At 32.6% G+C, this 27,354-nt stretch overlaps 1 long non-coding RNA gene across 1 annotated transcript; it reads right to left on the reverse strand.

Moving 5' to 3' along the window:
* Positions 1 to 2,382: 2,382 nt before the first annotated feature.
* LOC148619237 (uncharacterized) lies at positions 2,383 to 27,354 on the reverse strand. Its single transcript, XR_015921556.1, has 4 exons — positions 27,206 to 27,354; positions 3,658 to 3,690; positions 3,351 to 3,421; positions 2,383 to 2,808 (listed from the first exon to the last, which is right to left on the reverse strand). It is a non-coding gene; the product is annotated as an uncharacterized LOC148619237 (long non-coding RNA).

Consider the following 27,354-nt stretch of genomic DNA (forward strand, 5'->3'; position numbering starts at 1 on the left):
TGTCGTCTTCGAAAAGTCTGCACAAGGATATCAAGTTACCTGCTATATCATTTATGTATATAATAAAAAGAAGAGGTCCAAGTACAGATCCCTGTGGAACACCAGCTGAAAGATGGCAATCATTTGAGGATGCTGTATTCAACATTACCTTTTGACGTCTACCATCTAAGTAACTTTTAAACCAACTGAATAAATTTCCTGAAATACCATATGATTTAATCTTTTTTAATAAACCTTTGTGCCAAACTTTATCAAACGCTTTCGAAAAATCACAAAAAAAACAAAACAGTTCATTTCTTTTTTCTCAAGAGAATTTAAAATGTTACTGTATATCTCAAGAAGTTGATGCACGGTAGAGTAATTTGGCAGAAAACCAGATTGGTACTGATAAATTAGCTTATTTATAAAAATATACATGTTTAAATATAATTCTTTCCATGACTTTGCCAACACAACTTATTAACGATATTGGTCTATAGTTTGAAGGCAAAGAGGGGTCTCCTTTCTTGAATAAAGCAGTAACATTTGCCATCTTCCAGCTAGTTGGGTATTTGCATTGTTGGATTGATTTATTAAAAATTTTCTTTAAGGGGATAGCGACTTTTTCTGGACAAAGCTGGAGCATCCTATGACTAACAATATCTGGTCCCAATGCATTGTTGGGTTTTAAAATCTTTAATATATCAACGATTTCGTTTTCATCTATTCTAATATTTGAAATATAGCTATTTGTCTTACTTTCGAAATCTGATAACTGATGGTTTTCCTCCTCTAGTTTTGAGATAGAACAAAAATATTTATTCAGTAATGTACATTTTTCATCATCTGTGTACACTATGTCACTTAATACATCATCGTTTATTATATTTTGAAGGGGCGGGATAGAATTTGTATCTTTGCTTGATTTTATCAGCATTTTCATAATCTTCCAATACCCTTTAGGATTATTTACATTATCTAAGATATAATTGTCAAGATTACGTTTAAACTTTTCTTTGGCAGCTTTTTTTAAATTATTGACTCTGTTTCTCTGCATTCTTGTACCTTAGAATATCAGTTTCGATTTTTGATTTCAAGGCTTTTTTTCTAAAACGGTCACGCTTTCTAATTTCCTTTCTAAGTTCGTTATTAAACCAACATTTATCGTTTTTTTTTTAATGATAACTTTTTTGGTTGGAATGCACACCTTCGCGATGGACAGAAATGTTTCCGTAAACATTTCTGTGATTACATCCACATCTGCGCCATGGGGAAGGAGTGTATCCCAATCCAAGGCCTCTAGTTTCTCGGCAAACTTTTGTTTGTCAGTTTGGTCGTACAGCCAGACAAGTTACTTTATTTTCACATGTTTCGAATAAGAGAACATTGAAAATAAACATTGAAAATTACTGATTCATGTTACAGGAATGCTAAAAAGCAAGTGCCATTGAGATACAGAAACATTTTGGTTTTGGGTGTTTTTTTGTTTTTGTTTTGTTTTTGTTTTTTTTTGTTTTTGTTTTTTTGTTTTTTTTGTTTTGTCTCTCTCTCTCTCTCTCTCTCTAATAATAATAATAATACCGTTAAATCATGATTTCTTTCTTTTTTTTTCTTTAAGGTTATTGATTTTGCTTTTATACAATGCATTCAAATATGTAATATATTCATGTGACAGGAGTGCGCACCAGCTGGTGGTGGACCGCTTCTAGCTTAATTATTCTAGATATTATGTAGGGATTTATGTGAAAAGACCAGCTGGCTTTTTTTAAATGTCGAAATTATAATAAAATGTGCATAATAACATGTTATAATATATAATAGGGCTAAAAGCATTGCCTCTTGCATGTTCTGAAATCTGCCTTACTAATTCAAGTATTCATTGTTCCACATTATTTGTAAATAATAATTGTTTTGCCATATTTGCTCGATCTGTGTGTGAACGTGGATGTTTTTATTTTTTTTTTAAATACGAGTAACAATAATAAATTAAGCAACAGCTATTGAGCGATTAAACATTAATTGACATCAGTTACCGATCCGTTCACGATCATTTTTCCTGCTTGACATTACGACGGAATGGTTAACCGAAAATGGCTCGAGCAACTCGGTGGATATTCCAAGAAAACTAAACGAACTCTACCTTACTGATGAACCTACACTGTGCTATTTTTTTTTGGGGGGGGGGGTGAAGAGTATTGTTTTGTCATGTAACTTTTTGTGCGTTTTTCATTTTTTTTATAAGGTACAGCAGTTTTTCTGCGTGATCTCCTTTCTTCGGTAATGAGCTCCAGGTGTTGCTTAATCTTTCAATACCCTTGATTTCACTTTTATAAAAAAAAAATTGAATGATATCTTTAATTTCTGAAACAGCTTGCTTATCTGGAAACATAAATGATACAGTGGTGTAGGTACTAATTTTTTAATACTAACAATAACATGAACAAATGCAATGTATAACATCGAAAATGTCCGGATGAAGATGACAGATGATTAGATAGCACTTCTTGTTTTGATTGTGTATTCATGTCAGTTTTTTAACCACTTGCAAACACGGAAAACTATCATGTACAGAAATGTCAACATTAACACACTGCATGCTACTATAAAGTATATGGAAACATTGAGTAACATCGAATCCAGATAAGACAACATGTCTCCGAAATACGACAACAAATCATTAAAAATTCTTCTGCTCGCAGACTTCTGAAAAGACCTGAACCTGTCCTGAATTCTTCTGGGAAAGCCTCGTCTGTGGATGACTCACTTAATTCTTTTCCGCTATGTTTTTTTTTTTTGGTATTATTCTAAGTGTTTTCGTGTGGCGTATTCCTATTAATACACATAAATTCAAAATCGTGAATGGTTGTGTATTGAAATCTACAATATAATGACTGATAAAAATTCAAATTAATCTTTGTGAATCGACAGACACAGACATACAGGAAAACGATAAGACAGATTTATCTATTATTTTTGTCAAAGCACGGTCAATATGTAGTCTTACAATGACTTTCAAGCTCTTAGCTGATTAACTAGGAAAACATGGATAACACAAAGTTTAAAGGTCATTCGGTTTTAATGAGAAAAAAAATAACAAAATATATATACAACTTCACCACCGACTCTATTTTCAGTTTGAAAGTGGAAATCGTGTTGATCTCATCGAACGAACGGAAATTCTAATACTACAATGTAGTACTACAGTTTAATAGTATCGTTCGATACAATTGAATTCACAAATAAAATATGAAATAAAAATTAAGAACTTGAACTGTAACACATCTAATACAGACTTTAATGGTAATGGTAAAATCAATATATACTGCTGAAATATACCGGCGAAAAACTTTATATTGATTGAAATAACTTACATTTAGAAGGTGAAACAAAGGTCCTCTTCTGATGACTGGAAGGCCCCGGATCACACGTTATATTAATAAATCTGTGATTATAAATAATATATGTAGTCGAGCAGAAACGATATCTTAAACGTGTTAAAAGTGTTGGGCGGAAATAACGTATACCTGACCCGGAAAATGATTTGTGCCTTCGTATCTCGTATATCAAAACAATACATTAAACGAAAAAAGTTAAATGTGCATTAGTGTATTCATATTCATATTGTGAATTAAGAGGTAAGTTAAAACAGAATGAGAAATTTGCATTGTTTTTACTTACCCTTCTTTCTTACAGACATTTTTCTCGTTTTAACTGTAAAAAAAAGAAAAACGATGCATCTATTAGTTAAGGTCATGTGATTGTATGGGATAATGTTTTGTAAGAAGTGATTTAAGTACGAGATAAAACAAAATAGTAGTTTATTTTTAGACACCCAGAAATACCACACGACTGACCGAGGTTCTTTAGAAAAGGGGGAGTGCTAGAACATAAATTGCCATTTTTTGTCAATTTTACACATTAAAATGGCAGTTTTCAATAAAAAGCGGGTGCTAACCCCCAACAGCCCCCTGGATCAACCACTGAGATGATAAATGTACCATTATTATACCACCGCAAACGAAGTTGGGGATATATAGGTTATACCTATCTGTCCATCTGTCAGTCTGTCAGAGCTATTTTCTTAACATCTTGCAGCATTGATATGAAATTTTAACTACATTGAGATTTTCATACTGTCAGGCATTTTTGTTTGGACAAAAATTGTAGAAATGACGGCTGTTTATGGAACGCCTAAACTGTCTGATGAGATACACATTTGTTTATGTGTTGTCAATTTTATATTACTTCCTGTGGTTTTATAATTACATGTGGTCATTTTGTATTTACATTATGTAGAAACATCTTTACATTATGTCGTTTTGTCTTTACGTTCTGTCATTTCGTCTTTACGTTCTGTAATTTTGTCTTTACGTTCTGTCGTTTTATGATTACGTTATGTCAACATAAATTTACGTTATGTGGATTAATCTTTACGTTCAGTGGTTTTCTTATAACGTGAGGTCGTTTCATCTTTACGTTATGTCGATCTCTAAATACTTTATGGGCATTTTCTTTTCTTCACGTGCAGTGATTTCTTCTTTACGTGATGTGGACAAAAATTTCATGATGACGTGTGAGCTCGGAACTTTTCGATCGTGTAAACTTCAAATCATTCTGTAAAAGGCAAAATAGACGTCACAACGCCGATTAGAAAAATGCTGAACGAAATACATTTGGGTAGTCTATCCAGTCACCCTAGAGTATTTATTCTATAGTTAAAAATAGCTTATTTGTTATTTACGTTCAATATTATCACAATTGGTACACCTTGGACTCTGTTGATGACTTGTGGCGATTTTCGTTGTTAGAATATATTTTTTTAATTCCAAAAACATAGGAATTTCGACTCCCGCGAAAATTTGCATAAATTCGACTCTACAAGTTATGCGTGACTAAATTTAATTTTCTGCATTAATTAACCACCAAAACTAATTTTCAAGAAAGAATTTTCAAAAAATGTTTAAAATATTACCCATTCACTTAAAAAACTGGTCTCAGTATCAAACATAATTCTCATTCACAGCACACCGACACTGTGAAACTCATATTTTAGGCATTCATAATTAAGATAATGATTTAATCAACATATCTGATCAATTCAGGTGTTTGAATTTCTTTATGGGATTGCATTTACTATAAAATCAGGACAAGGGAATTTACAGAATTTCTTTATCACCCGTTTTATCTTTCTTCAGAATACCGTAGTTTAAACAAGTGTTTGTGAGATACAGTGAATGTATATAATGCGTAAGCTTTCAAATGAGTCCAAGTAATTAATAATTTAACTTATAAGGCAAGAAATTACCACCCTTACCCATGAAAAAAAATACCTCAACATGAACCAAAATTTTCGTTTTAAGTTTATTAACGGTGTACAATAGGCATGCTGGTTGCTATTGTTTTCATCATTGATATATCGAACATCACTACTCGAATCCTGAGCGTATTTTTTTATTTTCAAGGCGACAATAATGTGTTTTCGTAAAAAGGGATATTTTCGGAATTTCATTTTTCTTCCATTTCACTTTTAATTGGAATATTTTTTAAAATACCGTACTTCAAAAAAGCTTTTGTAAATAAATACTACTATATAGTTTAGTAGCTTTCTTGTGAGCCCAAGGTATAAATATTTGAACTTTTCCAAGTCAAGTTAGTGCAAGAAGTACCCCCTACCCATGAAAAAAATACCTCAACATGAACCAAAATGTTATATTTAGCATATAATATATGAATATATATATATATAAGACATGCTGGGTACTAGTGTTTTAATTATCGACGTATCTACTCATTTCAGGGGCGTATTGTTTCCAGTTTCAATGTGAAAATATTGTGTTTTTCATAGTAAAGAGGGAATTTTTTAAATTCATATTTTCTTTCATTTTAAAACCTGTTATGTGCAATTTTTTAAGTACCGTTCTTCAAACATGACTTTGCATATTTAAACATATTTATTTAGCATTTTAGCTTTCTAATAAGCATAGGCGATGGGCCGTATTAAGGTATTTTTATCATGGGTAGGGGCAATTTTTGCACTAACTTGACTTGGAAAAGTTCAAGTACATATATATCTTGGGCTCATTACAAAGCTACTACACTATATAGTTGTATTTTAATATACAAAAGATCTTTTGAATTACGGTATTTGAAAAAAAAAATTAACGGTGAAATGGAAGAAAAATGAAATTCCGGAATTTTCCCTTTTTATGTCAATTTAAGCGATTTCTATGAGACAGAGTTCTATTGTATTCATTTTGACACAAAACCCAAGTGTTACCGCAACTTTCTTGGTATCATTGTAAAGCTGAGACATTTGGCAGCATATTGATACATACATTTGTGAATTTACTTCGTTTTGCAGAAAAAAAAAAGAAGTTAGAAGTATAAAAAACGTAAACAAGATGCTACAAGGACCCTAAATAGCTCATCTAGTTATTTTGTTTTCAAGGACAACTACTCTAACAAGGAGCTGTACAACAATTTTGACCCAACGAACACTTTGGTAGGACTTATCAGAAGGATTCTTTTATCAATGAAAGTTTCATTCTATCTATTATAGTTTTCAAGATATTGGCTGAAAACTGCTAAAAACATATTTTTTTGTCTTTCAAGGGCAAAAAAAATGAACAAGGAGTCATCCAACAAGTTTGATCCCCACAAACATTTGTAGGTCGTATCATAAGGATCATTTCAACAATTTAAAGTTTTATTCTATCCATCGCAGTTTTCAAGATATTGGCTAAAATCTGTAAAAAAATAATCATTTTTCACCTTTCAAGTGCAATAACTGCCTTCAAGGAAACGTCCGACAACTTTTTTCTCCCTGGAGACTAGTAAGCCTTATAATAAGGATCATTTCAGCAAAAAAAATTTGGCAAAACCTAACGGTTTTGGAGATATATGCAAAAAACTATTATCTGACCCCTATGTTCTATTTTTAGTAAAGGCAGTCATTTTTTTCAACAAATCAAAACTCCCCACATCAGTTCTATGCAAGATACCACAAGGTACATTCATACCAAGTTTGGTTGCAATTGGTCAAGTAGTGTCAAAGGAGAAAATTTTGGAAAGAAATAATTTAAACATTAAAGATAGCAAAAAAAAAAAACCATCGAAAACGGCAATAACTCCATCATGCCTTAACAGATTATAACGAAAATTTGACCACTGATAAATCTAAACATGCAAAATACTTTTAGCCTATCAAAATGTGGCTAAATCTAACGGTTATGGAGATCTGTGCGAAAAAATACGGTATGACCCCTATGTTCTATTATTAGTAACGGCGGCCATGTTTTTCGACGAAACAAAAATCCCCATTTCAGTTCTATGTAGGATACCAAATAAAACATTCATACCAAGTTTGCTTCTGATTGGTTAAGTAGTTTCAGAGGAGAAGAATTGATAACGACGACGGACGGCGACGGTCGCCAAGTGATGACAATAGTTCACATGGTCTTGGGCAGGTGAGCTAAAAATGATTTTTGCCTCAACGAGGCAGGTAGCCAAAAGTACAAAAAAAAGTTTTGTTTTGAATTGATCAGGTATGTTGAGTAAATCATTATCTTAATAATGAATGCCTAAAATATGAGTTTACAGTGTCGGTGTGCTGTGAATGAGAATTATGTTTGATACTGAGACCAGTTTTCTAGGGGTAGGGGTAATATTTTTAACATTTTTTGAAAATTCTTTCTTGAAAATTTGTTTTGGTAGTTTATTAATGTAGAAAATTAAATTTAGTCACGCATAACTTGTAGAGTCGAATTTATGCAAACTTTTGCGGGAGTCGAAATTCCTATGTTTTTGGAATTAAAAAAATATATTCTGACTACGAAAATCCCACAAATCATCAACAGAGTCCCAGGTGTATCAATTGTGATAATATTGAACGTAAATAACAAATAAGCTACTTTTTACTATAGAATAAATACTCTAGGTTGACTGGATAGGCTACTCAAATGTATTTCGTTCAACATTTTTCTAATCGGCGTCGTGACGTCTATTTTGCCTTTTACGGACTGATTTGAAGTTTACACGATCGAAAAGTTCCGGGTTCACACGTCATCATGAAATTTTTGTCCACATCACGTAAAGAAGAAACCACATCACGTAAAGAAGAAATCACTGCACGTAAAGAAAATGCACATAAAGTATTTAGAGATCGACATAACGTAAAGATTGAAATGACCTCACGTTACAAGAAAACCACTGAACGTAAAGATAAATTCACATAACGTAAATATATGTTGACATAACGTAATCATAAAACGACAGCACGTAAAGACAAAATTACAGAACGTAAAAACGAAATGCCAGAACGTAAAGACAAAACGACATAATGTAAAGATGTTTCTACATGACGTAAATACAAAATGACCACAGCAAGTAATACAAAATTGACAACACGTAAACAAATGCGTATCTCATCAGACAGTTTAGGCGTTCCATAGCTGTTGATTTTAAGCACTTTTCTACAATTCGATTCTCCTTAACGATTTGCAGGATTGTTATGAAACTTAATGGGGTGGTCGACTATCATATTTGATGTGCATATTGTCAGAAATTAATGTTTGCAGTTATACACTGTAATTGTATTGTCGACAAAAAAATAGTACTGATTGCGGTTTGGAGTTTGGTGTTTTAGAAATGGCAGCAAAATCGTGTCAAAAGTGCTTAGTTTATCCTCCATAAAAATTGTGTCCAATATGAATCGTGTGTCCACATTGGTCCTCAAATGTACAGAGTTCAATGGGCTTGCATGGGTCACTTTGTACCCCCGTTATCTCAATACAGTTAATGATACTATATTTGAAATGCTTACTTCTAAAAGCCCTTGTAAAGAGGAACAATTAAAAAAAAATTAAAATCAGATGAAAAATTTCAAAAATACAGTTTTTCAAAAATTACATTTTTGGCCCCATTTCACCGTTTAACCCCGCCAAATACCTTATGTGCCTGTCTCACGCCTGGAAACTGTAATCCAGTGGTTATCGTTGTTTTTTTATGTTCCTTGTTATTCATTTTGTGTTTTTACTACATGCGTATATAGATTAGGTCGGTCTTCGTCTTTTATGAATAGTTTTACTTCATTTTTTTGGGGTGGGTGGGGGATGGGGGAGGTTCAAAGCTAGCATTTTGCTATATGGGTTTTGCCTATCATTTGAGACGGTAGAGTGACCTGTGGAAGTTTATAATAATTGTTTGTTGCTTGGTATTTTGTGGGTGACTTTCTCATTGGCAATCATAACATATCTCCTATTTTTAAGTCGCTAATATTGTTAGCGACTTCTTGAACTCGTTATTTCAGTACTTTGTATTCGCATACGATTTGGATAGTTATATATTACTACTCCACGTTATACTGCAGATCTGTGACGTGTTTACCGCCATAGCGTCGTAGTTCTAGCTTCATACGAGGTAAAAATGTACCTCTTAAATATCATACACGTGTGGTCTGCGTGTGTTTCTTGCTTATAGGAGAACGGGAAGTTTACATGAAATGATCGGTTAGCATTGAACATTAACCAGTTTCCGATTAAGGCACAGAGGCTCGGTACAAGACTATATAGGTTATATACATTAGCAGGGCTCCGAAATCTATAAATATTCATTGCAAGTTGTTTAATCTGGTTCCTTGTCTGGTTCCCTGATCAATATCATAAGCGACCCAAAGATCGCTGAATGGTACCTCTTTTAAAAATATCTTACACATGTCTATGTGTGTCTTTTTGTTTGTATGAGAACGAAAAGTTTACATTAAAAGATGAAATGATCGGTTAGCTTTGAATTTATTTAATATTACCCAGTTTTCGATTCAAACACAGGGACTCGTTACAATTAACTATATAGGTCATGTACATTATCAGGGCCCAATATCTATATATAACCATTGCCAGTTGTTTATCTGGTTCCTGGTTACCAGATTGAAAACATTCGGGTCATCACGATTACGAAAAAGTAATCACATCAAGGAAACCAAGATTCTAGTGGAAGCCACCGGATTTTAGAGCATATCACATTCGGATGTTGAAAGTAAGCCAAAATCAGTGGCAGAGAATATTCGACGATTAGCAACTTTGGAGACTTCAGTCTTTGATTATATGCAGTTCACTGTAACTAAAGTTATCGCAAAGAAACGAATTAGGTAAACTAACATTGACGACAAAGACGGCAGCATCATAACATAATACGACTGCACTTTTTGCCGTCGTATAAAGACAACAAACTGTGGGTTTAAGAAACCCTTATTGCTCGTGAGCTTAAGAATGTTTTAAACAAATTGAAAATGAGTGATAAAATACTGAAATACTTACATTAACTTGCAAAAGTCCGATGTATCTAAACTTGTATTATATATATTGATTTGAACGGTTATATGCATACATAAACAGATGTATTGTTGATGTGAACAGTATGTTACACCAATCAACGCTATGAAAATTCAAATTGGTTAGAAAAGCTGTGAAGTTGGTTACAATTCGATATTCATTCAATGTGCATTTCTCATACTTTAAAGGTAATAATTTTTTATAGAGTACGCAAAGACAACTTACACTTAATATAGAATTTACGGGACAACACTTGATATTTACAAGACACCAGAAATACCACTTACAGAATTGGCCACTCACCCTAAACAAACCTAGAGATTTACTTGACAATACAAAGATACTTACAAACTCATTTTCAGAAATGACGATCAAACAAAATTTTATTCCACACTGAAATATTTTAAATGAAATACAGTACATTTTGTGTTTTTATGAAGTCCGTCTACCTGTACGACGCCTTCAAACGAGAATTATATTCTGCGAAATACTTGCATTATATTAATATATTAATAGTTTTTATCAATTTAGATCGAAGAATAGAATTGATATAGCAGTCACCAGAGCCTTCAGGTTTGTAAGCCTGATAACATCTACACTTAATCTACCGCAGTAAAATAGTCCCATTTATTGACAAACCCATTTAGCTTCAACTGCAGATGGTCATGTCCGTTTTATTGGTATTTTGTAATATCAAATTTAATTCTATATTATTTACACCAAGAAACAAATAAAAAAAAAACACACAACTTTTACTGTGAACTAAATATGCTGAATTGTATCAGACGTGACAACGATCAAATTTAAAATAGTTGACCTCTAACTTCTTATCAGTACCTGTTTATTTCTATGCATTTATCAGAATAAACAAGTCGTTCACTGTCGATATATAATGTATTCAATTTGCCTATTTTTTTTTTTTTTGCCGTCCATGCGAGACCCGATAAGGTTGTCTAGGACGTTGAAAACCCCTCACTCACTCTATTTATTTTTAGACGCATAATAAACCATTTGATTTTAATCTCGAAATGAAAACCATAGAAATGAAATATAAAGAGGAAATTCAATGCTTAGTACCAATTGGAAGAGCTGTCCTCAGATATTTCATGCAGGCCCTGGCGGATCCAAATATTTACAAAAAGGGCAGTGGATCCGATCAAGAAACTTATATAAAGAAAGGGATTAAATGCTATTATTTGCCGTTCATTTTGTTGTCATTTTTTTACAAAAGGGTAGCACAATCCAACCCGATGCAAGCATTTAGTATATTTAACTCCTTGCCCGATATACCCCTCCCTGTATCGTGTATTTTTATTACGGTTATCGCCTCGTGACATCGGAAGCCCGGAGATGACAAATGAAAATGAAACTTTGCTTAGACGATGGCATAGGAATTTCGATAATGCATTTGGCGGGAATGTGGTCTGATGATATCGCTTTTTGTAATTCACATTTTAATTGGCTATTTTGGCCATGTGTTAAGATAAAAAAGCGTTCCATGTGCTCCATGCCCTTAGAAGAGCATATCCAGTATTTTCTGCACCAGACATAATTGTTGAAATCATATTTCCTAGCATTTGGTGATTCTGTTACTATGTACGTGTGTCTGGAACTAGGTGTCCAAGAAACTAAGTGCTTTAAATGACACGTAAGTGTCTGTGCGATAATTATCAACTGGGGAATGTAGCTAGTTGAGAGGGATATGTATCTAAGAACACGATTCATTTCAATGATTATGGCCTAAGTTTGAATGATTTGGCAGACTGTTTCGGCCAGTAGGTCGATAAACTGGATTTCGACTTTGAAAACTTAGAAACTGGGAAGGCCAACTAGTAGTTTATAGTTCAATTACGCAGTATATCGGAGAGTTTTGGCTATATTGATCAAGGTGGTCCATGTACATGCACATTGAACCTGAATATTACGCAAACTTGCGCACTGCTACAATACATCAAGAATTTGGTGTGTGTGTGTGTGTGTTTTTTTTTTTTTTTGTAATGGCCTTCGTAATCAGAATGGTAAATTTGAAAATAAATCGAAGTGTTCTGTATAAACCATTTACAACAATAAGCTTGTGTTAGATACGTTTGGATTCGATCCCCGTACTTCCCTTTTAACCTCCTTTTTTTCAATTTGACAATTATTTGAGGCGTAAAATTCAAGTGATCGATATAAATCGATTCAGTACATGAGCACTTTGATTTAACATTTGGGCTATTTTGATATTTTGGACTATTTTAACTTATTGACTCGACTTCTTTGAATTTTACTGTCAATAACTAAAACAAATACAGGCAGTGTCTCCGGTTACTACTTGAAATGCCAATATAAAACACGACCTTTTTTATCTTTTGAAAAACACCTGAAACATAATTATGTTTGTCAAAGATAAAATGAAACTTTAATTTGATTAAATGGCCTTGGAGTTAATGCCTTTGAAAGGTCAAAATACGACTTTTTTTAAGGTGAGCGAAACAGGCTCTCGAGAGACTCCAGGTTTTTTGGGTTTTTTTTTTGTTTTTTGTTGTTGTTGTTATTGTTTTTTGTTTTATTTTTCTGGTTTTATTTTTATTATTATTATTACAACTGAAGAGAATCCTCAATGCCATGTGTTTTGCAACAAAATAGCTTGCCAGACAACCTCTAGCACTGCTGGAGTAATAAATAGACTATCCTATCTGGCTTAAAAATATGCTGTTTCCGGTCACCCTACCGACCCTCCTTCAGACCACCTACCAAAAGTTTATTAGTTATTTTGAAAAAAAAATAACTATAAAGTCTGCCGATTGTCTTTCAGAAAAAAAGTAGAAAATCCATAGATTTTTTTCTATCCTAGATTGAAAAGCAAAGAGAAATATTGTTTTTTTTTTTAATATTTAGATTCGATTGTAAACACACATGCCATGAGTGTGCTCTTGCACCGTCAAAAAAAAAAAAAAATATCAAGAAGCCGAATCCCAAAACGGAATAAGGCCGTGGAATAAGTCTATTAGTTTTTGCATTTTTGGTTCATTGTATTCTAAGTTTGGTGTCACTATAACTTATTTGATTTAAAAAAAATAATTAAAAATTAATCCCTACCTACCGACCCCACAACATTTTAGTATGGTAATCGGAATCATAACATTATTTGTTCGGCCTTGGAGATTTCTTTTTTGACTGGCGTGCACCATTAAGTTATGGAAGGAGATATCCGCCATAAATATGTTAACGGACACTTTTAACTTTGTTACTTGCTCATTTGTTCTCCGTATTTTCTGTCTTTTAATCTTTTAATCTTTTAATCGAAGATTGTTTAAATGTCAACTCGTGAAATGCATTTTTAGCACTGTAACTTGCAGTTTGAACGTATCTTTCTCTGCCTTATGTCGTTTCTTTTTCTGGAACATCTTTCCTTTACATTTCTACATAATAAATTAGTAAAATACTTCTTCTAACCCTGAAAATCGTAGTTTTCCAATATCTTTCTTTGTTGAAAGTCTTAAATCAGTAATTTATACACGTTATAAAATTAAAACACGTTTCTTTCAAAAAATCGACACGATCGACACGGTTACGAAGAACGCGCTAATATTTGCCAAATGAAGAATAAACATGTTACTCGTGAGTGATTTTTCACCGGAAGATCGAGGGGTTGGTATAAAAACAGGACGAGCATTTTCCGGTTCATTTTTGGTTGTAACTTTTGTTTTATTTAATGGCATTAAAATTCATTAAAGATTTCTAAAGAAGAATAAAAGTGCTTTTTGGTATTTTAAATTGTTTCCACTCCCTTGTTTGCAAATGATCAAAATGATGAATTCATTCAGATTAGCTACGATTTAAATAAATATATAGAAAAGGAGGAAATTTTGATATGTAATAAAAAGCTTAAAAATAACAAAGCTTGTGGTGAAGATGGTGTTGTTAATGAGTATATAAAAAGCACTTCAGTGAACTTTATAGATGTTTATGAAAAGTTATTTAACCCGATTTTTGATACAGAGACCTGGTTAATTGGTAATATTATTCCAATATATAAGAATAAGGGAGATAGCAATGACCCTAAAAATTTCAGACCCATTACGATTGTAAGCTGCTTGGGTAAACTTTTTACAGCTATACTAAGCGAACGCCTGAACACTTTTTCAGATAACTTTCTGATACTGAATGAGAACCAGACAGGCTTTAGACAAAAATATTCTACCATTGATAACATATTTACTTTATATTTATTTTTCGAAATTCTTATGACAAAAAAACGAAAATTATATTGCGCATTACTTGATTTTGTGAAGGCGTTCGATAAAGTTTGGAGAAACGGTCTTTGGTATAAATGTGTTCTTAACAGTATAAATGGTAAAATGTAAGATGTTATTCAAAATATTTATAAGAATATTAAATCCAATATTATTTCTAACAAAGGTGCATCTGAATATTTCCCATATGAAATGGGAGTCAGACAGGGTGAAAATCTATCTCCTTTTTTGTTTGCTCTTTTCCTCAATCATGTAGAAGATTTTATTGGTAGACATGATGCACCAGGGTTGTCAACAATATGTGATGAGATAGAAAATGAGCTAAATTTATATATGAAAATTTGTATTTTATATAAATGCAGATGACTCAGCTCTGATGGCTGAAACCCCAAAGGACCTACAGAATCAATTAGTACTGTGAAACTTGGAGACTTAAAGTTAATGTTAACAAGACTAAGATTCTTTGTTTTTGTAACGGTAGATTGCCCAACAATTTAACATTCAATTTCAATAACCAAAATATCGATGTTGTCAAAGATTTCAATTATTTAGATGTTCTCCTTTCAAAGAGTGGACAATTTGCGAAAGTAATACAATCACAGGCAGAAAATGGACCGAAGGCTATGTATGGGATACTTAAGAGAGGTAGACACCATAACCTATCGATTTCTTGTCAACTAGGTCTGTTTGATAAGGTTGTAAAACCTGTATTACTATGTGGTTCAGAAGTTTGGGGCTTCGGAAAATACTGAACCAATAGAAAAGGTTCATCTAAAATTTTGCAAAATTTTTCTACGTTTAAAGTCTTCAACTCCAAGTGTTCTGGTTTATGGTGAATTGGGTCGCCACCCATTACTTTTAGAAGTAAAACATAGAATGGTAACATACTGGAATGAACTTGTTTCTGGAAAGCAAACAAAATATTCGTATGTAGTGTATAAATTATTGTACAAGATACAATCAAACCGTAGTATTTCATTTCCATGGCTTCTTTATGTTATAAAGGTACTCGATGAGTGTGGTCTTTCTTATGTATGGATTATTCAGACTTTTCGTAGTGATACTTGGTTAAAGGTGGTGGTTAAAACATGTTTATTAGATCAATTTCAACAAGAGTGGAATGATATGGTTCATAAAAGTGCTAAAGCTGTAAATTATAGAATTTTTAAGGGAGATCTTGTATTTGAGAAATACTTTGATATTTTGGAAGATAAAGATTATTTTTTATTTTGCAAATGTCGGACCACTAATCACAGACTGCCCATAGGACCACTAATCACAGACTGCCCATAGAACAAGGTTGATGGAATTTTTTAAGAGAAAATAGATTATGTACACTATATGATGTTAATGATGTAGGTGATTAATATCATTTTATGATGACTTGTTCTTTTTTTCTAGAGTATCGAAAAAAGTATATCCATGATAGAAAATTTTATACTAGGCAAAATGTTTTATTGTTTAATGAATTGATGTCTTAACATAACAAAAATTAATTGGTCCAAATATGCAATTATTAAGAAGGTGTGCCCTCCTGGCTAAACACATACACTATGTTGTAAATACTGTAAATATTGTACATATTATGCATTATATCTCTGTACCTATGTAATATGGTGATGAGAAATAAATAAAAGAGATAAATCCACAATCTCGACAGGACGAACTTTTTTCGTGGTGAACAATATTTATCGACGTAATTAGGCTTAGAACTTTAATATACATGTATATATTTTATGAAAAATTAATGTAGATAAATAAAATTTGGAGGTATTATTCTATATAGAATCTTAAACAGTCTCACAACAGTAGTTTTATGGCCAGAAATATTGTCAGGTCGAACTACATGTAAATGTTCTTTGTAATCTGTATAAATTGGATTAACAATCTCTAATCACCATTAACTGGCTCGTAAAACTTTCACACCTTGTTAATCTAATTCATAATTAATCATGCAGGTAAATGGTTTTCGACCAATTTGATGGACTCTATGATCCGTACTATGGTATAACAAAACAAAAAAATCAGAGAGCTATAATAATGCTGTTCTGAAAACAAGAGAATGAATGACAGGAACTGCCTGTTAACATGCTTGTTCTCGGTTTCCACTTTTTACAAAACTATGAAAACTATGAGATTCTTATAGGCTTGTCTGGCACAGGTAACTATCACCTAAAAACGAGATTTCTAGAGCAATTATTTCGAGTGACGAATTATTTATTCCTTAAAGACTTATTGCACCTTCTGACATAATAGAATACATAAAAAAGAGCCTCAAGTCTATGAATGGTCTTCCTTAAATCAAGCGGAGCATGAGTTGGGGGATGAAAAATGGCATGAAAGGCTGAGGGAAATTTATCAGACACATCGCACGTCTCTCCTCCCAGAATCATCGATTCCCTCCAGCAGTATGTAGTCAACATGCACTTGCAAGGTACAAAATGTATGTAATAGACAATAACCTAATCACTCATGTACCCATTCAGGGTGCCTTTATTGTTCAAGGTATAAGTGGTAAGTATTGTGTCACAACAGTTCCCAAAAAATCATGTCAATGTCCACCTACAACAACATGTTTCCATATCCTAACAGAAAAACTCCGCATAGTGCTTGAACCTGTTGAAAAAAGAACCGTTGTCAATCTTCACCTACCAGCAAAAACAGTAGAAAGAGCACAAGCAAATCTACTCCAGTATCAAGAAAAAAGTTACAATTTAATTTACAGACAATCCAGGAAGATGACACTCTGAATGAAATACGTACATGTATAGATGTCAGTCCAGAAAACCACATGCCTAACTTAACCTACATATGAAACAGAGGAAACTCGATTACAACGGAAAACATATCTAGGCAGACATTTTAACAAAAAACACACCTTGGGTAGGAACGTTCAGAAATGCAATCAATTTTAACAAAACAGTTTCCACAGAAATCGGGTTTCTAAGACACTTGGCTGGCACTAGTGTCTGACAATGAAAACAAAAGTGGTCATCTCGCAGAAAATTTGAAAAAAAGTGTCAAGAAAATCAGCACAAATGCACCATACAGGCAAGCACCATTGGGTAACATCAGTCCAAACAGATAAAAAGAAAAACAGGTTTATGTTTTAGATAGTTTATTTGATAAATTGACAGTTTCTCAGGAAATCCAGTTATCACAGTTTTACTCATACATGTAACAAAAAACGTGACTTCTCGTCAAAATCCCAGAAATTCATAAACAATCTGATTCAGTTGATTGTGGTTTATATGCCATTACAACACGGTTCAATTCTGTATAAGTGGTTTTACTGGGGTCTTAATATTCAATACGAAGAAAAATTATATACGAGAGACCATTTGATTTCATGTTTGGAGAAGGGAGAGTTCAGGATGTTTCCTAAATCACCAATGGGTCAAGTAGGTAAGCTGAAATCAAAAACTGCAACTGTAGAAATGAACTGAGATTGTGGTGAGGCTGATGGTATTGAGGACATGGTAGGTTGTGACTAGAAAAAGGGGGTTAAAAGCTGTAGTGTTTGGAAACACAAATCTTGTGCAGATGCTATGTATAGTTTATTACTCAAACACCATAATACTATAGTACAGAGAACAATTCAATACAATTTAATTAGATATATAATATACATAAGACGTTGATTAGTGTACATGTATTGGAAGGAATAATATTGAGTCACATTCATGATGAATTTCTATATACATAAATTTAGAGAAGTATCCCGGAGACAACATCTTTGTAATTTGTCGCGTAAGTTTACATACATTGTTGAGAACAGAAGGTGATGAGCTATTCATCAAATCTTTAGATTTAATAATATTTGGTCTTTTAACAATTTTTCTGCAAGAAGGATTTTTTTCTGTCACTATCAAACGATGTGCACTTAAACAAATAATGGAACTCATCCCCAACATTTCCCGAATTACATAAATGACATTTTCTATCTTCTCTACTTATTTTGTACCAACGCCCAAGTTCGATGGGAAAGTTATTATTCAAGGTTCTAAATCTAAGAGTATTAATATTTTTTGTCATCTCAAATTCTGAAATAATTTTATATTCCAAAGTCTCCTTTGTATAATCTATAATTCGGAGATTCAGGTGAGTTTTTCACTTTTGAGTTCCACGACTGTTGAAATTAATCTAAAAGTAGCCTTGCTTAATTGTCTAAAATATCCAAGATTCATTATGTTCGTGTTGTTCGTTCCAAACAAAAGACAAACCACACTCATCCATTATTGATTTAACCTTTTTTACCCAGAATATTCTATCGCCATATTTTTCAAGAGCAAAGTTAAATAAAATTGCAGGTAGCTTTTCAGATTTTCCAGTAACTAGTTAAAGCCAAAAGTTAACGAACCTTAGTTTAATTTTTATTTCCAATGGATATCTGTCTATAATTCCCCGTAAAGCATAAAATCTGGGATTGACTTTTTGACATGCATTAGGTTCTTACAAAATTTTAGATGCACCCTTTCTATAAAAGTATTATTTTCAATGCCACAAACTTCACAACCATATAAGAGAATAGGTTGTTTAACTCAGTCAAATAAATCTAACTGCTATTCCAGAGATAAGTTGTGTAACCTGTATTTACGTAGAATATCGTACATGGCTCGATTTGCCTTTTTCTACGTTTGCCTTTTTCACTTTTGAAAAGCTACCTGTTCTTGACAACAATATTCCTAAATAATTGAAACTATCAACCGTATCAAGAGATGCATCATTGTACATGGTAGTTAAAACTTAGTTTTTTAGACATCTTGCCTTTTGAAAAACAACAACTTTACCTTTGCTAACATTAACTTTAAGTTTCCACAATGTGCAATAGTCATAAAGTGCATCAAGATGTTTTTTTTTGTAGATCGGATTCTGATAGGAAAACCGTTTCGTCAGCAAATATAGTGAAAAGATTTTAAAAAATGAGAGAGTTCAGTTTCATTTTTTCTGTTAGAAGATTCAGTTTACGAATGTTTCGAATCTTGATAAAGTCTTCTAAACCTTAGACATATATTGAAAAGAGTATAGGTGACAAGTTTTCTCCTTCTCTGACACTATGTTACAAGGAAAGAAATCGAAATATTATTTCCCATCAAATACTCTAGACTATATTATTAATGCCAAACCCGAAAAAACACGGTATAGTACTAAAGACAGCCCTACTTAAATATACATAAAAAAATTACACCAGACACAATTGATAGTCCATGGGCTAGTAGGGTCCACCGTGCATCCCCCACTCATTAACTTCATGGTGATTTTTAGGTACCTTTATACATAACATTACCGAATCAATTTGTCCCCAAAGAATATTCTCGGATTCTTTTTCAATACAAGCGTATATTTGTATCCCACCGGGTCAAAAAGCCAAGATTTTTGTCACTAAATTGTTTGAGAGTCTAAGCCTTCCTGGGACAGCATGTTTGAATAAACACATTTAGGTATTATTATGTAGTCCTATGTCTCAGTTTTACAATGGTACTAAGAAAGTTACGGTAACACTTAGGGTTTTGGGCTAAAAAGAAAACAAATTACCCCTACCCCGTCGGAAAATCGCTTAGATCGCTCATATTTTTCCATGTCAAAACCCCCTAGAGCATTTATGTTTCTGTAAAAATGGCTTATTTGATATTTTCTGTTAAGTATTATCACAATTAACACTGATGAATTTTGGCGATTTTTGTAGTAAGAATTTATTCCAAAAAGCGAAAAATGAGATTTTCATTTTTTCCATAAAAAGTCAAATAAATTCGACTTAACAAGCTATTGCTCAACTGACACATCTCGAATTTGGTATATATCGATAGATAATTTAATTTTTCACATAATTAATTCACGAAAAACTGATTTTCAAGAAAGAACTTTCAAAAAATGTTAAAAATACTAACCCTACCCCTGGTCTCAGTATCCAACAGAGTTCTCATTCACAGCATACCGACACCGTAAAACTCATAGTTCAGGCATTCATAAATAAGGTAATAATGTACCAAACATATCTGATCAATTCAGGCTCTTAGATTTCCCTTTTGGGGAAACAAATAATACAAAAATCGAAAAAAGAGAAATTTTCAGAATTTCATAATTTCTTCTATATCCCCCGTTATTTCCATTTTTCCAGAATACTGTGACTTAACGCGCGCTGTTCGTACTTGTTTCAAAATAGCGGCGTAATCGACCATTAAAAATGCGATAAAACTAATTAACCTGTAGTAATCTATCGAATTATGAATTATACTTAAAGAATATGGGTGTAGCAATATATTTAGCTGGATAAATGTCAAAATAAAGCGCCGTAGTCATATATATACATCCTAAAAATGTTGAAATCTGTAATTGTTCAGCTGTCCCAGGTAACATTTTTAGTTGCATGAATAATTTCAAAATGACACAGAAAATTTGTTTTTTTTTTATAATGAAACGAAATTTAAAAAAAAAATAGGCAAATATCCACGTTTTTTAATGTTGTTTTATTTTGACGTCATTGTGACCTCATTCCCCAGCAATTGTTCAGAAATACCAAGGACAAAACTGTCCCACAGAACACAACAGAACTAGTACACCAATTCAAACAAAGAAAAGGAGTATCATATATGGACAGAAGTACATTCTTTTTACATTTAAGTAATATTATTTTACTCAAAATCATAAATTTCAACATATTTTAAAAGAAAAACAGAGTTTTACGAAATATGGCAACTTTTATTGAGTCTTACAAAATGTCACACATGCTCTTTTTCGCATTACGGCAATTATGCAAAGTTCACGTCTTATTTTTATATTATTGCTACATTCCGTTTTCCAAGAACAAGTGTTTTCTGAATGTCATTTTTATCAGCTTTTCATTAAGTCCTGGACTTTTAATTTCTGATTCTTATTACTCTTACAACAGCATATTTTACAAATCTTACAAATTGTCACAACGCCATAAAAATCACGTTTTCAATAACGGTAAAAGCGACGTTCCGTCAGTGTGGTTGGCGATTTTTTACACTTAACAGCTACAATTCGCATTATCAAGTTAGAATTTTATTCAAAACAACAATTAAAAGCGATCTTGCCGTATTTTTTAAGAAAAATAAATCACCAATGCGGTTTCGAAAATATTATTTTATAGTAAAAGACACACATCTAGATTAACCATTAAATTAAATATACATGTATGTTGCTGAAAGTTTTTGATTATAAAAATATTCGCAACTAGGTCTATAAAAACTTTTTTTTTTAAATTTTTACCATCACGGTTTTCCTAGTAATAACGTTAATACACGGGTTCGGTGAAAAAAAAACTATCATGAGAAAGAAAGGATACAGGGAAATGTTATATTAAATACACAGCACATCAACCATGGCAGGAACATTTTTTTATGTTTCCTCCCCATGAAAAAGAAAAGACATGGGAATATGTCACAAATACAAAACTCACTTACAATAAAATAACGTTTAATGTTAATTTATTTCAAGAGGATTACTAATAATGGTATTGCTCTCTTGTTTATTTCTTTATAAAAGCAGTTTTATAATTTATAATACATTATAAACATCAGACTGAGGTCTTCAAAGCTATTCTAAATTGCATGGTGCGGTTGATCATTAGTACCAGAAAGTTGTGAATTTTTCGTGGTTATTTATCAGACAACTTTTTATCAAGAAAATAGCGTCCACATTTCCTCTGATTTTCCCCAAAAACGTCGTAACGTTGTGTTACCACTGTAGGTACGAACAGCGCGCGTAACGTCTATAGTTTAAGCAAATTCTTATGTGATACGGTACATTAGTATAGTGTCTTAGCTTCCAAATGAGCCCAAGTAATAATCATTAGAATTTATAGGTGGAAAATTGCCACCCCTACCAATGAAAAAAAGTACCTCGACATGAACTAAAATGTTACTTTTTGGCATATAATCGGTGTTAGACATGTTAGGCAATAGACATGTTGTATGCTATTGTTTCAATTATCATGCCTGGAAGAAATTCTGAAATCCTGAAAATTCCCCTTTTTACGATTTTACAGTAATTGTAAACGCAAAATGAAAATCTTAGCGCATGAATTGATCAGATATGTTCGGTACATCATTATCTTAATTATGAATGCCTAAAATATAAGTTTTACGGTGTCGGTATGCATGATGTGAAAGAGGATTCTTTTTGATAGGGGTAGGGGTAGTATTTTTAACATTTTTGAAAGTTCTTTTTTGAAAATTATTTTTTTCGTGGATATTTAAGTGGAAAATTAAATTAGCTATCGAATGATACCAATTTTGAAATGTTTTAGTTGAGCAAATGAATAGCTTGTAGAGTCGAATTTATGTGACTTTTAACGGAAAAATAGAAAGTCCCATTTTTCGCTACGGAAATTGCCAAAATTCATCAAAAGAACTCCAGATGTATTAATTGAGATAATACTAAACAGTAAATACCAAATAAGCCATTTTTACTGAAGCATAAATACTCTAGGGATTTTGATATGGAAGAATTTGCCAATTTAAGCGATGTTTCGGTGGGGTAGGGGTACATTTTTTTTCATTTTACCCCAAAACCCCAAATATTACCGCAACTTTCTTTGTTCCATTGTCAAGCTGAATCATTGGGCTACATGATGTCACATACATAATTTAGTTTACTTCGTTTTGTAGAAAAAAAAGAAGTTCGGAGAATCAAAAAACATGAAAAATGATTTTTTGCCTCAACGAGGCATACAAAGAACAAGCTAAAAAACACAAAAATAGTTCAGTTTATTTTTTGGCGACAAAACGATTCGTAAATGGGAGGTGTAAGGGCACTGAAAATCATATTTTGGTTGGTGATGGGTGGGTGGGGGGGTGGGGGGGGGGTCTCAGCCCATGTACTAAAACAGACACTGTTTATATTCAGTTAATCTTCAATAACAACATGTAACTTAATTAACTGGTTACACAATTTAACTCAATAACAGAAAGGAATTAATACATATGTATAGGTCAAGGTCTAATTATGTCGATAAATGAAGATTTTTCACCCCGAAAAAAGTTCGTTCTGTCACGATTTTGGATTTAACTCTAAATTAATTTCAAATATCTATTATTTGATGAAGCACAAATTAAAAGCTTTAAGAATACGATAAATATTTTTGACAGACATTGAGTAATTTCAAATATGTTATTTTTTGTTGCCATACCCCTGTAAAAAATGCACATATCATGCAAGAGAAAGAGCCCGTCCTGTCAAGATATTACCCCTTTAACTTTCTCAAAATATTTTTTACATAAAAATATTCCACTTAATACAGGTTTCACGAATGTGTAAACTTTTTTTGACAGACATTTATAACTTCAAAGAATAAATTTGTTTGTTCCCATATCCGATACCAAATTGATAATTTCCTGTTAAAAAAAGTTCGTCCAGTAAGATTTTGAGTTGATTTCTGAACATGTTTCAAAAACATATACATCAAAATATAGCAAAAAAGTTTAAGCTTTAAGAATATGTTAAGGATTTGTGAAAGACATGAATTAAAATCCATATATTTGATGTTTTCTTACCGTACCCACGTAAAAAAAAAACGACACAAACCTCGTAACAGAACAAGCCCGTCCTGTCAAGATTTTTTCACTTTAACTGACCATAAATGAAATAATGTTTTTATATCAAAACGTACCTATTAGTAAAAGCTTTAAGAATAAGTACACATAATTTGACAAACATGACATATTTTATGAATAATGAACTTTTAATCAACAACATGTTCCCCTTTTCATCGCAATTTTCTTCTCAGCAAAAGTGTGTCCCGTCAAGATTTTCGCCTTATTATCTGACATTTTCCAAATCAGTTAAAAACACTTTTATTCTTCTATAGAAATCTTTCCATATTTTTTTTAATACCATTAAATTGAATAAAACAAAATTTATAGCCAAAAATGTATCGGAAAATGCCCGACCTGTTTTAGAACAATCCCTCTTCCGGTGAAAAATCAGTCATGAGTAAAATGTTTATTCTTAATTTGTCAAATGTTAGTGCGTTCTTTGTAACCGTGTTGGTCGTGTCGATTTTAAAAGAAACGTATTTTAATTTTTATATAACCTGTATAAATCATTGATTTAAGACTTCCAACAAAGAAAGAAATTGGAAAACGACGTCTTTCGGTGTTACAAAAGAAGTATTTAACAAATTAATAATTGTAGAAATGTAAAAGAATAATGTTCCAGAAAAAGAAACGACATTAAGCAAAGAAAAATACGTACAAACTTGCAAGTTACGGTGCTAAAAATGCATTTCACGAATTAAAATTTAAACAATCTTCGATTAACTAAGAAAGAAAATACAGAGAACAAATGAGCAAGTAACAAAGTTAAAAGAAACCCATGAACATATTTTTGGCGAATACCTCCTTCCATATAAGTTGACATATCTTTCTGTCTTACGTGCACTTGGAAGTGTTGATTTTATCCCAAAAAGTATTTTGCTGGGTCAAAGATTCAGCAAATGCTGTAGGCTTTACAATATACAGCGGACATAATCGACATTAAAATCACGTGATAATGCATTTAATGAATTTAAGGAATGAAAGTGGTCACATGACAACTAAATTCCCCGAATATAACATGACCCTCATTCATGTGTATGACTATGCCTGGGGACTGTGCTTTACACCGTCCGCGAGAGACCCCAAATGATAGCCAAGGGCGTTAAGAAAGCCCTCTGTCCGCCATGCATTATGAATACCACATATGAGTGCAAACCGGGTCTAACAGTATTGAGTATATATGTTAGCACGAAAACAAAGAATAAACCAAGTATAGGAACAGTCAGCTGATGGTCGGCGTCACTTATATCATGCAAATGATTGGCTAACACTGTGTTACGAAAGATTTTTTGAAAGATTTTGGTGGTTTATTTCCACAAAGACAGTCGAACTATCTGTTCAAAGCAATGATATCCTAGCTTTATAATGCACGAAATGAAGGATGTAACGGATATACGGAAAGTGCTATCGTTTTCAACTTTATTGTTATAGTGTTATTTAATTATCCTGTATTATATACGTTATTGTTATTTTGTGTCGGATTTTAAGAGTAATCCTGGTCACTGCAAAATTTATGACTTCGTAATATTGCAAAATATTCAACTAACTCTTTAAATATTATTTGTATAAATTACACAAAAATCTGCGTTAGGTGGAAAACATGTCTTCTAACAGTTTTTTTTTCAGAATTTAATTAAGGTCCTCGCTTTACTGATCAAACACTAGAAATATGTTCTCCATACTACTTACAAACATTTATTATGGTACTAAATCCATGTCCATGTGCTGATATAAACACTTAGTCTACTCTACGTATTTTAATAATATTTTTGTGTAATGAAGTCACATACAGTACACTTAAAATATACGTCTGGTGGTATAACTTATGGGTACGAAAAGAAAGACATTTTGGTAATACACCAATACCAATTCTTTAGTTGTACTAACTCATTCACATTTGTTCGACTATGCATGGCTTATTAAAACAATACATTGCAGCTGTCACTAACGACGTTACCCCTTTAACCCGGCGACCGATTATTCATAGATAGGTTACTAACAATGTTTTTCCGGCTCTTGTAACAAATGCTGCTCCGATACATCTGTTCATCGGAACTTGTAGCATGTTCAGCTGTTACACCGAGTTAAGCATTGTTAGTACAACTTTCAATACTGAGTCTGCCCCAAAGCCAAACTTGAGTATAAGAATTAATGTTGAAATGGTATGATTATTAGTTTTGTGTAACAATATTGTGAAACTTTGTATATATGTTTTGTTTTTGAACTAGTGATAGAATTATTAACCTTTAAATTTAGTTGGGTTTTAATTATTTTGACACGAGGTAGTGAATACATGTATATGATAACAGATTTCCTACAACAGACCACCTTTTCACTTCAAAAGGCATATGCTGATAATACAGATAAGACTATTCATATAAACAATACAACAATAAAAATACTATAAGGCCGTGATATTCTTAAAGGTATAGCCTAACTGAAGTAGGGGCAGTAATGCAGTCAATACAGTGCTCAGGGGGGCCTGCAAAAGTAGAGGCAATAATGCAGTCAATGCAGTGCTCAGGGGGCCTACAAAAGTAGGGGGCAATAATGCAGTCAATGCAGTGCTCAGGGGGCCTACATGTATTTTTGCAGCTTGTCATTTAGTTTTGACTGCAAGGTCATCAAAACAAAATTCATTACGAGTCGTCATATAGAGGGACAAGGTAATTAGGTCGAGGAATCTGGATGTAGGACAGGACTATACAATTCACCAGAACAAATACATTGAAACTAACTAGGAATATACTTTAGTCTAAGTCACAAGTCATACATTGTACATGTAGGTGTCCTGTAGTTATCAGGAGAACAACCTTTCCATATCATAGATGGCACGTCAAGAACTTATGGTTACATCTAATTCTGATTTTAATGACATAAATCATAAATAGGGTGATCGATACCTTCGTGCGAAGACTAACAAAACGGAGCGTCTTCAATATTAATTTGAACCACTCGAATGGAAGATACATTTACTTAAGATTCAAAATATAATTTAAACTTCACAACAACATCAGAATAACTTATTAATATGTATATTGGTTGCGTGAATGTTGTGTTTTACTTCGTCGCGTTCGCAAAGCATATGATAAGGTCTTACCTGATATTACAATGAAATGGTGATGTACATGTGTAACTACATAATGTACACATTGACATAAAATCAAACAGGTGTTAGAATAAATAAACTGCTAAAGATAAAATATTTGGCTGGCCTCGATAAATTATTGCTATTTGGGGATCTAGATA

Source organism: Perna viridis, chromosome 4, assembly GCF_037379345.1.
Source record: "Perna viridis isolate PV_CMFRI_1.1 ecotype Kerala chromosome 4, ASM3737934v1, whole genome shotgun sequence".
Lineage (NCBI taxonomy): Eukaryota > Metazoa > Mollusca > Bivalvia > Mytilida > Mytilidae > Perna > Perna viridis.